The sequence below is a fragment of the Tympanuchus pallidicinctus genome, unplaced genomic scaffold (genome assembly GCF_026119805.1).
Source record: "Tympanuchus pallidicinctus isolate F22 unplaced genomic scaffold, pur_lepc_1.0 scaffold2, whole genome shotgun sequence".
Taxonomy (NCBI): Eukaryota; Metazoa; Chordata; class Aves; order Galliformes; family Phasianidae; genus Tympanuchus; species Tympanuchus pallidicinctus.
The window spans coordinates 28281839-28297928 of NW_026294721.1; positions in this window are offsets into that span (position 1 = coordinate 28281839).

Genomic DNA, 16090 nt, shown 5'->3' on the forward strand with positions numbered 1-16090 from the left:
TCATGTGAGACAGATTTTCACGTGGATTTGGAAGTATTGTGGGAAATGAAAAGACTACATATGTCTGAATGACTTACAGTGATTTGTTCAAAGCTTTATTTTCATCTGCTGGTACTAAACCAGACAGCAGGAGCCCTTACTACTTCCAGGAAATAAAATGGCCTCTAATTGCTTATATTTTGATTGCAAGCTTTGCAGAGCAAATCCGTCACATAAAACATATCCTAGGTCACTGAGCAGTGCAATGGTCACATACCTACTTTTAAGAAAGATAACTGAAGAGAAACCTGAGGTCTTACAGGCTGGCTGGACAGGAAAAGAAATGTGGAATCTCATTCTCACTGATCCTTATTCACATCAGGGTAGCTTTATAGCACACTAGCAGCATAAAAAGGGACAAAGTAGGTGTAAATTACAGTTATAACTATGGTGCAGCAGTAGTAATGTTGAAGGATCATAAAAGGCCTTTATTGCAAAGATTTGATGGCTGCTGCTCTCACAGCTGCACCTGAGCAGCCCTGAAACTATGTATCTGCCAGAAAATAGCCCAGAGAGGCTAGCCAACCCCTTAGCAAGCAGCCCTGCAATAGTGCTGCTTGCAGTTACCTCCAGCTAGCTGTAGCAAGTTTGTTCAAAGCCAACACAAAATGTATTATTATACAAGACTTAACCAAGTCTTTGCCCCAAAGGTAGTCTAGCCTCACTGTGCTTAAAAAGGTCCATTCAGTGGCAAAACTACTTGGTATGGAGAGGCATAAAGGAGAAACTTTGAATGAAGAGAAAAAAAATAAAAAATAAAAATAAAAACCCAACAAACAAACAAACAAACAAAAGTATGGGAGTATTTCCACTAAATGGAAAAAAAATTAAAAATGAAACTTAAGATTAAGTAAAGGAGAAAAGTAAAATGCATGGCTCTCATGAAGAAGAGCTGTGAATCAGTCATCTGTTTCCCATAATACTGTCTATATCTGATGGGTTTACTTGAGTAACAGAGGAGTACCTCTCATTCTCCAGGAGTTTCATTCTCTCAGAAGCTGAAGGTGAACACTTCAGAGAGATAAGTTGGCATAGGAGTTTAATTAGGAGATTAAAAACCTTTCCTGTCTATATTCTTCCACAAGACAGAGCATTTTATTCTGATTGAACATAAATCAAAATAAACCTTCATTCTGAGAAGGACAGAGAAGCCTGATTTATAAGCTGAGAAAAACTACATTTTCTTCCATCACATTAAGATAAATCCATTGTGTTCATAAGCTTTTGTTATTTCTTGCTATTGAAGCACACCATGACATAGTATTTTCCACTTCACTTCATTGATTAATTCACTGTTTTCAAGAGTTTTTCTGAAAAGGCAAAACATCAAAAGGTCCAGTATACACTTTTGTACGTAGCAATATTCCATACATGAAATTAAGCATTTGCAGATTTGATGTCCTGACTGTACTCACAGAAAATAAAATAAAATAAAAATAAAAATCACCCTGTCAGTTTTATTTTCATGTAAATGACCTTAGAAATGGAGATAATGTTCAAGTATTTTCGTTTACCACTTTTGATCAAAGCATGCTTTTGGCAGGCCACCAGTGTACAGAATAATTTCTAGACCCTGTTCTCAGTATAGTTTATCTAGTCATCATTCAAAGCTTATAATTATTGTACTCAAACACTAAAAAATGCAGTCAGGATTTAGTAACCCCCAAATTTACTCTGAGCTCCTAACTCACTAAAAATAGAAGATGAGTTATACTCCTCCATCTTTTCCTACAGACAAACATTCACGTTCTCCACTTCTGTACAGTCTTGATGGATCACCTTCTTCAGGTGTACACATTGTGCACGAATGTACTAGGATTGTTTTGAATTTTCCCTCCCTTCCATACTAGATTTTTTTTTTTTTTTTTTTTTTTTTTTTTTTTTGTGGATTCTCTCTGTACTTTGAACTGATTGTCTCTTTCCAGGATAATCAAAACATAGAAGAAAGGATGCACTTTGACAGTATCTTTCCAATATACTACTGCAATCAGACTAGTGTTTTGGTGTTTTATTTTTTTACTTTTGGAAATACAAATATCTCAAGAATGGAACCCTAAAAATAGTTTCAGGTGATATTACCAAATATAGATATGAAGTTTCAGTAGTGAAATTTGGGTCTTGTAAGTGGCATCTGAATTTCTACTTGAGCTTTAGAGCCATTTAGAAGTTAAATTCTCCTCCCACACAGATGCTCACTGGGATGCTTCAGTAGGAAGGCAGGTATCTTACACAAATTCAATCCGGTTCCTTTTTATACTACTCATTTAAACAAAGGCTCCATTTACTATCTAGAATTGCAGCAACTACACACTTGCATCTGTGGCTAAAGAATGTGAGCTATTTGTCTTCCTCAGAAGCCCCAGGCGTCTGTTAAGGCAGTATAGATAATGATTTCAAATCATAATGCACATATATATATTCCAGAAAGATGGGGTTTTCACTGTAAACAGGTCTAATTCACAGGGGAAATCACTGTTTCCATGTGAAAATGTTAACCAAGTGTCTATACTAAGCTTGTGAATGAGATACCATCCAGATAAAAATTACTTTGGCAAGTTTTCTATATTACTACTGCTATTAAATCTTAGTCATTCTGCAGTCAGGTAGAAAACCTCTTTGATGCTTGGTTACATTTTTTTCCACCTACCTGGATGTCCATGAGGAGCAATTTAACAGTTTAACTCAGTGAATTCCAGCTCATATTTGCAAGCATAGAGACAGTGACCTAGAACATGGAATACTGCTTTTACTCACTCTTACACATAAGAAACGAGAAGAAAGAGGTAGCTTCAAAGCAAAATCCTCAAGAACAGAATTTAAATGAAACACATTTAAAGTAGTGGTGAGGGATTTTTGTGTTTATTTCATAACGATATATATTTCTGAAATAAAATGTAAAGTGGGCTATTAATAGTGGGTTAAAAACATATGATTAGCTGCTATGTGTGAGAAATACTGAAATTAGAAATGCTTAATTAGAAATGGAACAGAATTTCACACATTTATTTATTTATTCATTCATTTATTTATTCATTTATTTATTTATTTTTGTAGTGATAGCTACATCCCACTCTTTTTGTATTCTGTTTTTGAAGTGTTTATACTGTAGACTTCAGAGAACTGGTTGCCAACAACTTGATGACAACAATGTACTTTCAGTAGATACACCTTTTCAACCTCATCAACACACGTTGGCTTCCTGAAGCAGTTGCTTACAGGTGCTCAAATGAGATTTCACTGGATTTACTACTTATCCCGCTTTAATGTGGTCAGTTATAGAAATTAGTTATACGTTTGCACTGGGGAACTTATTTCTTAACATTTAGTTTTAGAGAATCTAAACAAGCAATATGTGGAAAGACTGATTTCTGCTATCACATTACTCTTCCACAGTTTTTATTCATTGTGCAGCAGAAATAAAAAGAGTAAATCTGTGATTTCTGAACACTGAGTACATTAATTAACACTTTGCTGCATGAGCTACATTTGTCCCCTCAGACACACTCCTGTGTCTCATGATTTGCAATATCTAGGATTCATTTAGGCTTTGCAATGTAGCATAAAAAGATTACACTGTTAATTTTTAAATGAAACCCAAAGGCTAGTTTAATTTTAAGCAGCATTAATTTTCATGGTGAAAGACTTCAGTGGTTTGTCATATGCAAGGATGTAGATATTAAATTTGCTATTTAATGAAACAGATGAACAAATGGAAGGAAGTTTGTCAACAAGAGTTTGTCAGTTTTGATTCTTATCTTTGCAGGTTTCTGATATTTGCCTCTGGGACCATCTCTAATGTTATAAAGGAAACCTGGTTTCATGCAAGATGCTGCTGCAGTCTTAGTTCAGCAGTATTAGGTAGTCATACAAGTGTGGCACATTAAGAAGAGCTAAGCAAGACATTGGACTAAAATACAAAGTTATTATAAAAAACATGAATGAATGCCTATCTACATAAACTTTTTTTTTTTTTTTTTTTTTTTTTTTTTTTTTTTTTTTTTAAGATGAGTCACAATTCAAGAGAAGTTCCACATATCAGAGGCAGGACAAAAAAAATAAAAATATTAAAAAGGAACAACATGTTGACGAAGTACTCTACATCAGCTGAAAATGAAAGACCACAAAATGTGCCCAAACCATTTCTTTCGGTTTCTGGTAATCTCAGAATATGAATTTTAGATTAAAAATTGCTGAATCATGAAAAACACCTTTATCTTCTTTAGTTTTTGCCTTTGCCAAGTTCAGTGATACTCAGACTGTTGATGAGATAAGTTTGCTTCAGCTGGGCCAAACACAAACAAGCAAACAAACCAAAAGATCAACTATATCAGGTCTTGTATCCAAGAGCTTTTACTTCTAAAATCAATCATCACTGACTATCGCTGTCCAAGTCAGGGAACGTGCCTCCTCCCACGTGATCCTAGACAGGTGAAATGTCACACTGAATTTATCCAGGTTGGGCCAAAACTTTACATAGAAACATTTGTGAGCCCCTAATGCCTTCAGATAGAGACTTATTTTGTGCCTCTAATTGTCATATTTTGGAATAGACTGAAAACTTCGTTTGGATCTCACTTCACTGAGCTTCAGTGAGATTAACATTCTGCCCTCAAAGTAAATACTTTGATACATATAATGTATAATATACATAACATACATAATACATGTAAATACTTTGATTGCCATTACTTTCCTCTGGGAAGGTAAGATAAGAAGATACCACAACAATCCTTTTAACTGTGATTATATTACAGAACAAATGATTCAAAGTAATCACATTAGTTCCACACATTAGGCTGTACTCTCAGAGGGCCTATTAGAAATTGTGTTGGTACTAAATTCATAAGAAAATAGGTGGTAAGGTATTACAAACACTCCAAATGAAGATTATATTTTAGTCCTTAAAAATATTCTTCTCACTGGCATGAGGGCAGTTTCACCAATGATGCTGGGAATTAATTGACCTTATCAGTGCCCGGAAAGTGGCTTACTCCTAGCATAACATTTGCTTTCAAAATTTCATGACAAAATGGTTAAAATACTGCAATTTACCCTACACAGTTTTATTATATGCTGACTCTTCAGTTTTATTTAAATTAACATTGCTACTATATGAACTGCTCCTATAAGGTCCACTTTTAATAACTTCTTTAAAGAGACACTCACGTAAGTTTTCCCTATTAAACTCAAAGACCTTGTAAATAAGCTGCAATATGGCAAGGACCAGGTTATGACCAGATCATAAGAGCTTTTTTCAAATTGAACTTCTCATCTTTCATCTACAACAACAGAAAAAAAGTGGTGCTTTGTTTCCCTATCTTAATCGTACAGAACACAGTCAACCCCATCTGTTCGTTATGTGATGCACAAACTGCTTCAGGCCTTTCCAAAATGAATTTGATCAAGCATTTAAGAAGAATACAGACTAATTTCCCATTGTTCAGGCTGTTTTCATCCTACTGGAACTCAGTATATTTTGTGAATGTAGATAACTAGCGCGCGTGAGCCTAAGATAGCGACTATGCACTTGACATGCAGAAAGAGAGTAATGCTTTGAGTACTCGGGTGGCAGAGATAATAACCAGTCAGGTCCTAGACAATGTACTACTATGTAGCTGAAATGCCACAGGACTGTCGTACACCTTATGAGAAACAGGATATTGAGTTATGCAAATGTTTTGCAAAAAGAGAAGAAGAAAGATAGATGAAAAAAATGATTAAAAATAGGAGTTCAACATTTTTTACTACCTGTGTGAAAGGAAAGTTCCCTGATGCTGAGTTTTATTCATTACAGAAAGACAGAAGTAATTTGTTTGACTATAACTCAGGTAGCATCAGCAATTTCATTGTAAAATCATTTCTAACAGGGCTAAAGCTTGACTGTAATAGCTTCTGCAGGGCTAAACCATTTATTTAAAGGTCTCTCTACAAGCATAAAAAGATAGACTTATGCATAAAACTCTCTTTTTCTAATTAAAAAAGAATAAATATCAATTTTAATGACAGTATTTCACAATATCTTTTAAATTTGTTTCGGTTGCATCACAGACAAATACACTACATTACACTGAACTCGTAAGAGTTCCTAAATAAATACTCATCCTAAATACTACTAAGTATTTATTGGTACAAAAATGGATTAAAAAAAGCTTAATTGTAACTAAGAAAGACACCTAACAAATCTTGAGACTGTAGGATACACTTGATAATTTACTGCATGGAGGGTAAGGTCTCATACAGGAGGCAATTGGTCACCAATTACATGCACTGTGAATGCATCTTGATGTCAAGGTGTGAGAGATCTCTGTACAAACATAATCTCAAGACACATTTCTACTTTAAAGGAGATCATATCATACAGCATAGTATCCCATAGGAGAGTTCAAGGGGCCCTCCAGCTAAGGCTCACTGTTTATGGGGTAAGGTGATTGACTCACAGGTTTTAGGCACGTGCTCACTTGGCCCTCAGTTGTTAAATCAGGAGTCTGCTATCAGTTCTATTAGCCTTCATAGACTGAGACAAATCTGTGTTTACTCTTTTGCTTTAGCAAGTATCTTTCTGTACAAGACCAGGCCAAAGGAGGAAGCTGGGAGAAGAAGAGGATGGGAGGAGCACATCATCACAATCTCACACAAGTGTTTTTTGTTAATAGGCTTCCTAATTGCTTCATTTCTTGAGACCTATTTAGAAGAAGTAAGGGGGTATCTCAACTATTCTCTATTCAATTCTCCTTACTGTGCCCCCAACTTTAGGATATTTGTAAACAGACAACTTTACAATAGGCTTTTAACTCTATGTTTTGGCATGGCCACCCGGGTTCTGCTCCTAATGTTTCATAAGCAGCTGAGACTATTCTTTTCATTCCCAAGGTTAATGTTCAAAGTTACCATTGTAAAACTCTCAATCATTGTATTTTTCCCTGTCTGCCATGCCCATATATCTAAAAGACATTAGAGGTTGGTAGTTAGTAAGTGGAAAAGTAACTTTTTTTTTTTTTTTTTTCAGCTGAAGGAGATTTATTCTTAGATTCTATTTTTCATCGCTTTGCAGAAGAGAAGCCATAATAAAGTATGCAATTTCACAAAACACTACCAAAAGGAATACATTGATGTAAAAACTAGTTCTTAAAAAATTCTGTCAGCACAGCAGCTCAGTAGACTATTGCTTTATTGTGTTATAGTTCCCGTGACACCGAAGTTCTACATTAAAGTACTGTCAATTAAATTTTCCTGCATTCAACTTTTCTCTCTTTTTGGTTTTGCATGCTTCATTTCTACTTTCATAAATTTTTCAGCTAATGGAAACTGAGATTATGTGTGTTAATAGGAAATATATTTTGGTGATGGTAAAAGTGTAGGTGTTGCTCTCTGGAACTGTAAATTAAAAATTTTCTACTGCAATTACTTTCAACAGATGATTACTTTAACTCGTATAACAGTTAAACAGATTTAAAATTAATTAGTTCCCAAGCAGCTTAGAAATTAGTGTGGATTTTTCAGTCAATGAAATAAAATGGCACAGAAACACAATCTATTTAAGCAAAGGCATTCTAGCTAGAGTTATTTAAATTGCAGAACTACTATCTCTTGGTGATATGCAACACCAGAACATTTAATGCACTCTTTCATAGAAATGTTAACATTAGAAATAAATTTAGTGACTGCACAAAACCTATGCAGAAATAATTAGTCACTGGACAGAGCAGAATGCTAGCAGAAAACTTCAGATTATTTATCATGGGGTTTTTATTTGGAATTAGTATAAAATATGCTTAATTTTTCCTTTCCCCTGAAAGCCACAAAGCAATAGTAATTGGTACCAAAACACCAGACATATCTGAACCTAAACCTGTTGACCCCAAACTTCTTTTTTAATGGCTTAGACTTCACTTATCTTTGTTTCAAAGTCCCTAGGGCCCTCATATCTTTCAAAAATTAATGTTTCCTTGCTTTGCAAACTGAATTTCTTCCAAAAGGTCATTAAAAAAAACAATGTCTTGCCTCCTGCAGCTCAAAAAACCTTATTCTGTGTCTCAGAAGCATAGAAAAACTTGAGAGTAATTAAGTTCTGTCATCCTGTCCCCCTCCCGATTTTAATTGATGGTATTTTAAAACTACACTCCAGCAGAGTTAACTGTGTCAGCTGCTGATGCATTGAAGAACAGTTTGGCTAGCATGCAGATTACCTCCACTGCATTAAGCTCCCTTAGCATTGCCAAGTATAACATTAGAAAATTCCACTGTGTGATGAGACTGGGATTCCTGACATGTTCTGTCTGGGAGCTGAAGGCCAGGTGGGTTTTGTTTGCATGTTGATTGATTTATTTATTCCATGAAAAGCAGCACTTATAAGTCATTACAAAATGATAGTTGACTTTTTTTTTCTGTGATATGTCAGGTGCTTTGAGCAGCTATCCAGTTAACAGTAAAAATAGATTATCTTGGAGTAATTATTTGGCTAAATGAGTACCTGTGCATTTCAAAGAAGAAAACTGCTGCAGATATCATTGAGCTTTACTTCCTTGCTGTACCACGGATCACCTTTGCAACCTCTGTCCAAGCAGGTACATTCTCCTGGGGTTAGTTATTTTTCCTACCAATACCTGCATGAAAAATGATCAAAGCAGCTGTCTCTCACCAGATTTATATACTGAAAACTTGCAAAGTTTTGAATGTCAGGTGATTTCAAAACACTAGCTCAGGCATAGGTTAAATACCTCTTTTGATGAACACAGTCTGGTATTCAAGCTAGGAAAGAACACAAAGGAGTCTGATTATTTATACTCTGCATGCAAATATTGTGTGCAGACCAGATTCACCGTATCTGTTATTTCTGTCAGCATGCCCCAGTGGTAACTCCATGCCATATTATTTGCATTACCTTGTATTTCCTCTTGGAAGAATGCTAACCACAACAGTTTGTTGAAATACCTCTTGTGTTTCTTCTTTTCTCTTTTCTGTGGCAGTCATGTCATTGTCTATTTTTATTACAGAAAAATACATTAATGCCTTTTGGAAATAGTGGTACTGATCTTATTTTACTGTCCGATATTTTTATTTTAGTATTTTATTAAAAATACAGCATACGCCACATCTTGAGAAGAAGACAAAATATGTGTTTTTAAGGCATTAACATAGGAAGATAAAGAGGCTTCTCACATTTATAATCCAACTTACTCTGACTAGTGCTAATCCAGACAATAGGAAGAGTCAATGGAAAGTCATTAGTTCCATTTTTAGGAGTGAAGACGCTAAATAAATAAATGAATAATAGAGAAGTGAAGTATAGTTAAAGGCAAGAATAATTAAAAGCTTGTAGAACAAATGAGCCAATGCCAAACTGCAGTATGCACATCTAGACCAATTATATTTTGGAAACATTAATTACTGTCAAAAAAAAAAAAAAAAAAAAAAAAAAAAAAAAAGACAAGGAAAAGTACAAGGAATGAAAGACAGCACTAAATCCTAACTTAATGAAAGAATCTATAAATGAGTAACAGTTCCCTTAAACTGTTTCATGTTTCCATTGTCTCTTCACAACCAACCAAAGAATACCTGTACTAAACAAACTCTAAGAAAAAGCAAGCTTTTAACTTAATTGTCCATGAAACTGTAGTCTGTATTAGCATATGAAGTCTTAAGTTTTCAGAAGTTAAGACAAGAGGAAAGACAAGAGGATCTCTTCAGGAAACAGAAGAGATCAGTGACTCTCTCTAGGCCAGACAAACTTTTGCCCTCCTTCTTCTGAAGCCCTGCAGTTTTCTGCCAGTTCTATTATTCCTGTGTCTTGTGTTGGCCATTATCTGTACATATTCAGATTTGTGTTTAATACAATCTTCTTCAGGATATACATTAGCCAGTGTATGAGACCAAGTGTTTGTTCTCCTGCCTCATGACTGAGAAACTTTTGGGAAAAAGAAACTCTGGGAAAACTGACTGAGAGACACGAAAAATAAATTATCTGGACTGGGAAGGATTTTCATCATATTAGTTTTAAGGAGCTGCCTGGGACACCAGGGATGTAGACAGAGGATCAAGAAAGATTGGTTGCCATGAATATATTTATATGCTGTCATCTGTTTGTTGTTGTTGTCGTCTGTATGCTGTTGTATATTTTGTTAAATTTTGTTCTATGCTGTTATATAGCTTCTCTGATTATTTCTTTTCTGCAACAAATTATAATAGCATTACTATCCAAGAATGGCAGCAGTGCTGAGAACCACAAATGCTGTAAATCAGGAGTTAATTCTTCAGAAATCATTAGCATGTAGAAAATATTTATTAAGTACACTGTTCTCTATTTTTTTAACCCCATTGTTCATGGGACTCATTTTCAGTGTTTTCTTTACAACAAGAAATTTAATCTTTTAATGAAGGCTGGGATTTTATACTTAATCAGAAGTCTGAAGGAGAGGTTTTTTTGTTTTTTTTTGTTTTCCTCATACAATGCTCTAGAGAAACCTTCTAAACTATATCTTCTATTGTTCTAAGTTCATATTTGACAATCACATGAATCTGATCGTCCATCTACTCTTAAGGCCCTTTTTACACTCTTTGTGAAGCATTCATGAGGGCCTAGATTTGCATAGGGATTTTTTTTTTTTTTTTAATACCAGTTTAATATCTGCTTTCTCCATCAGTTAAAAAATGTAACTTCAGTTCACAAAGAAGAAAATAAAGTATTCTTAGCACTAATACTATCCTTTACAATGGCATTAGGAAGAAGTGAAAAGGAATTTGTAGGATGATGCTACTAGTTATCCTGCTGAGAGATGGCTGGTCCTGAGTAGCTTTCAGAAGTTTTTGTTTCTCTGGGGGAAATGGCATAAAATAAATAAATAAATAAATAAATAAATAAATAATTGTTGAATACTTGAGGTGACTCCCTTTTTATTTTATTTCATTTATTTATTTTTTTTTCCAGGAACCCATGAAAGCCTCTTTAAATACAAGTATTTTCAGATATGCTATTTCTTTGCTGTTTCTCTGTGTTTTCTTGACTATTATGCTATCTTATAAATCATTTATCATAAGATGTACATCTTAAGCGCTACATAATGTATTTTAAAGAAATTTTTGAGTTTCAAATGTGTGCTTACTGAGCTTTATTCCAGTGCAAGCAACCAACATTCAAACTGTTATGTCTGTATTAAAAGGTATATAAAAATGTATTAAAAATTAATAACCGTGTACTTTATTCCTTTATTTTTCTTAAGGCAAGGAATTTTTTCATATTGCTTGATGAGCATTTAGATGGCATTAATAAGGTATTAATTACTTTCTATTTGAAAAGATAAAAAGTTATTTGAAGTGAGTTTGAGGCTATTGTCTTTGCTGCTGTTTGAAGTTAATATTATTTCCTTGAAGATAGGACATAATAAAACTAATACAGAAAGGAAAAAGAAAAAACTAGAATGGCTTATATTAAAGCTATGCCTCTTTTGCTAACATTCATAGTTTTGGTGCTGGAAAACAAAGAAAGAAACAAACAAACAAAAAAAGCAAAACCAAACCAGAATCGAAGCATTGTTAAAGAATATCAACAGCTAGGAGGCCTGGCACATTTGTTCAAATGTCAGACTGCCTAAAGTATTGTTTTTAGCTACATTTTTACTCTCTTAAGGAGAAGCTACAAAAATAAGTTGTTACTAAGTTATTTCTAACAGAAGGCAGGGAAAGTAAAAGTAGAAAAAAAAAGGATGAAAGTGAAAGGAAAATCAAGTATAGGGTAGGAAATGCAAGAAGTTTCACATTATGCGTTACTGTCTACAATTGTTTCTCAGAGAAGAGGAGTGATCTTTCTCATCTATTCAGCTTAGAACACTTTGCAGAAAGTGGATGTTAAATGCTCAGTTAGAGCCAAATGGAAATCAGTGCCCCACATACTATGAGGACATAGTAGCTATTGCAGCATCTAATGGCCACTTAACCATCAGGACCTAGGGCATATGACTTAGTATCATAGAATCATAGAATCACAAAGTTGGAAACGACCTACAAGATCATCTAGTGCAACTGTCTCCTCATCACCACTGCCACCACTAGCACTAAACCATGTCACGCAGCACGTCATCCAGGCGCCTCTTGAACACTGCCAGGGATGGCGACTCTACCACCTCTCTGGGCAGCCATTCCAGCACCTGACCACTCTCTGAGAGAAAAAGTTCTGCCATATGTCTAATCTAAACTTTCTCTGATACAACTTGCGGCCGTTACCCTGTGTCCTGCTCATTGCCTGGGAGAAGAGGCCAAATCCCTCTTCACCACAACCTCCCTTCAGGAAGTTGTAAAATGCAATGAGGTCTCCCCTGAGCCTCCTCTTCTCCAGACTGAACAATCCCAGCTCCCTCAGCCGCTCCTCATAAGACTTGTGCTCCAGACCCCTCACCAGTTTCATTGCCCTTCTCTGGACACGTTCCAGGGCCTCAACATCTTTCCTGTAGTGAGGAGCCCAAAACTGAACACAGTACTCGAGGTGCAGCCTCACCAGTGCTGAGTAGAGGGGGATGATCACCTCCCTGCTCCTGTTGGCCACACTATTTCTAATGCAGGCCCGGATGCCGTTGGCCCTCTTGGCCACCTGGGCATACTGTCGGCTCATGTTCAGCTGAGCATCAACCAACACCCCCAGGTCCTTCTCTTCTTCACACTCATCCCCAAGCCTATAACCCTGCATGGGGTTGTTGTACCCAAAGTGCAGGACTCGACACTTGGCCTTGTCATCCCATTCACCTCAGCCCAGCAGTCCAGCCTGTCTAAATCCCTCTGAAGGGCCGCCCTACCCTCAGGCAGATCAACACCACCTCCCAGCTTGGTGTCATCTGCAAACAGTTACTGAAGGTGCACTCAATCCCCTCATCTAGGTCACCAATAAAGATATTAAACAGGATGGGCCCCAGTACTGACCCCTGGGGGACACCACTTGAAATGGGTTGCCAGCTGGACTTCACTCCATTCACCACAACCTGCTTAGCACAGCCCTGTAGCCAGTTCCTTACTCAAAGAAGCGTATATCTGCTCAAACCACAGGCAGCCAGTTTCCCCAGAAGAAGCCTGTGAGGGACAGTGTCAAAGGCTTTGCTGAAGTCTAGGAAGACTACATCAACAGCCCTTCCCTCATCTACCAGACTAGTCATCCAATCATAGAAGGAGATGAGGTTGGTCAAGCACGACCTGCCTTTCACAAACCCATGCTGGCTGGGCCTGATGCCCTGGACACTGCATATGTGCTGTGCAATCTCATCCAAAATGATTTGCTCCATAACCTTCCCTGGTACTGAGGTCAGGCTAACAGGCCTATAGTTCCCCGGATCCTCCTTACGGCCCTTCTTGAAGATGGGAGTCACATCAGCAAGCCTCCAATCCTCTGGAACCTCACCAGTTAACCAGGAGTGTTGATAGATGGCTGAGAGGGGCTCAGCAATCACCCCTGCCAGCTCCCTCAGCACCCGAGGGTGCAGTCCATCCAGTCCCATGGACTTGTGACAGTCCAGATGGAGGAGGAGGTACACATAAATTATCCATATATGTCCCCAGAAAGATACCAGTTCTCTGCAGGTCCTGTGTCAAATACTGCAGCACTGTATAGCAAATAGCAATGGAATGGAATAGATGCCCCTGTTTTGATACCTGTATGTCTAACACAATTTCCATTCTTTCACAGGCATAAATGTTTGTTACATTAGTGTTTATTTTGTTTCACCAGAGTAAGGTTTTCTGTCTTTTCTTGATTCTTCAAATAGCATTTTATAAGAAGATGAGTTGAGCCTTCTCTAAAGAGAAAGCTAAGAAGTGTAAATCTGTGTTTGACCTTCATCTTCAGAGTGTGCTACACAGGTACCTCTGACTACCAGTTTCATCTGTGGAACTGACACAGGATCTGGAATTCTGCCAAGACCTCAAAAAGAGAGAAACATGATGAATAAGCTGAAGATTTTTTTTTTTTCACAGACTTTAATAAACTGAAGTTGATTAATCTTTCTGTTCACGCAAATGAAAAGGTACATTTTAGATGGCTTTGGCTGACATTAAAAGCGACTTCTCTCCTTAATCTTACAGAAATATCTTCAAACTCTCTTTTGGGAGAGGAAGTTGTGAGAAGAGAAGAGTAAAGAAAAATCTAGCTCATCTATAACCTGAAAGGAAGAAGATTTGTTTCAGTCTTATCAGTTGGTCCCTCTTAATGGATTGAAATAGACAGAGAGGAGGACAGCACATTTTTTGCTTACTAGTTAGATTACTTACAAGAAGCATTCATTTTTGACTGAGAGTAGCTCATGCAAAGGAAGTTTTGACCTTACAAATTATTTTATTAAAAATGTAATGCATATTAATGGGAATTAAAATGATACTAATTTTTAAAGATTTTGAGAAAATCTAAGAATATAATGCAGTATTCCTTTTTCCCACAGTGCAAGAAAAAGTTGGAATAAATAAGCAACAAAAAGTGGTTTCTTCTACATTCAAATGCCAGTTGTCCCTTATTTTCAAAAAAGGCTTTAGATGGTCATTAACATTTCAAAAACTCATCTTCTCTGTTGACATAATTTATTTCTTGTTAGGATGGTAATTCATACTAATTAAGATAAACTGTTTCTAATTAATTGAAATCTGGCATTTGTAGACTGAATTTTAATGTGCGCAAAGAACACAGGAATCACGATCGAATAAATGCTATAGATTTTTGCCACTGTATGATTTAAATTTTTTGGGTATACATTACTCATTCTTATATAAGTAATAAGGTCTCATAAATTTAGCAGTAAGTTAAATATCTTTTGATATCTTTTAGTGTGGTGGAAAACTAGGGGCTAGTGGGACAACCTCCACTAAAAGGCACTGGAAAGTATGTAAAAATGCCAGGGTAAGGTTAAGGTTTATTTTAGCAGGTATTGACAATTCATTTGACTAATAAAGAGAAAGAGATGATGCTGGAATTGCTTCTTAATATCCACTCTTTGACCATTTGAATCTTAATATGATATTTAAAGTTTTTTCTTCTCCTTTCCTTTATCAAGTTGTCCTATCTCCTAAATTTAGTCTTTCTCTCAAATTTTATCTTTTTAATAAAAGAAGATTCTGGGAAAGAGAGAAAATACTGAAGAACAGATTTTGTGTTCTGCTGGAAAGGTCTACTTTAACTCCATTTGGTCAGTGTAATATCTTAGTAGAACTCTGTCACAGAACTGAAATTCATAAATACTAACCCCTAAAATAAGCTCTATTCAGGATAGCTCCTAGAGATTGAATTTTTTGTTTAGAAAAGAAAGGCCAATCATTATTTACCTTGCATATATGTTATGTCAATAACAAACAGGTGTGCATTCTTTCAGATTGTACAGCTTTTTTTTGTTTTCTTCAAAGTGTGTTCCTCAGGGCTACAATTTTTTTTATTATTATTATTATTTTTTTTTTTCCACACAGCAGTGAATTAGGAATTAATCAGTACTATGTTTGTTAACTTATTCACTTTAAAAATAGAAAAAGAAACAAGAATTTCTTAGCAAGCAAAAGCATACTCAGTGAACTCTGTCTCATGAAAATATGTATCACAGCTGCTCTTTTACCTTTTTCCTCCCATTGAAAGCCCTAGTATCCCATTTCATGTTTTTCTTGAATATTTTTTACTTTTCAACACTGCCATCATAGATGAATCTGGAAGTATGTTTTATATTATTATAGCTGCCTTGATGACAAATATCTGGTTTAGTGATACTTTGTTATCATAAAGAACTTTACCCTGGCATTTAGCACCTCTTTATTTATATTTCTTACTGCTTTTATCCCTAGCTGACCTGGAAATTTTAAAACTTCAGATGTGTCAGCCCTCTAATAATTCAAATTGATAAGCCTGTGCAACCACAAGAAAAAAGTGAGGTTGTCTTTGAAAAGGCATACAGACTTTTCCAAAGTGAAGAGTTTAAGTAGAATATTTGCTTACCTATGACACTATTCTCTCCCTTGGTTCCTCCTAAGGCATGTGAAAGAGGCAAAATCAGCAATGGTATTTAGTGTTCTCCTTGAACTTGGACTAAAGTCTGCAAATAAAGTC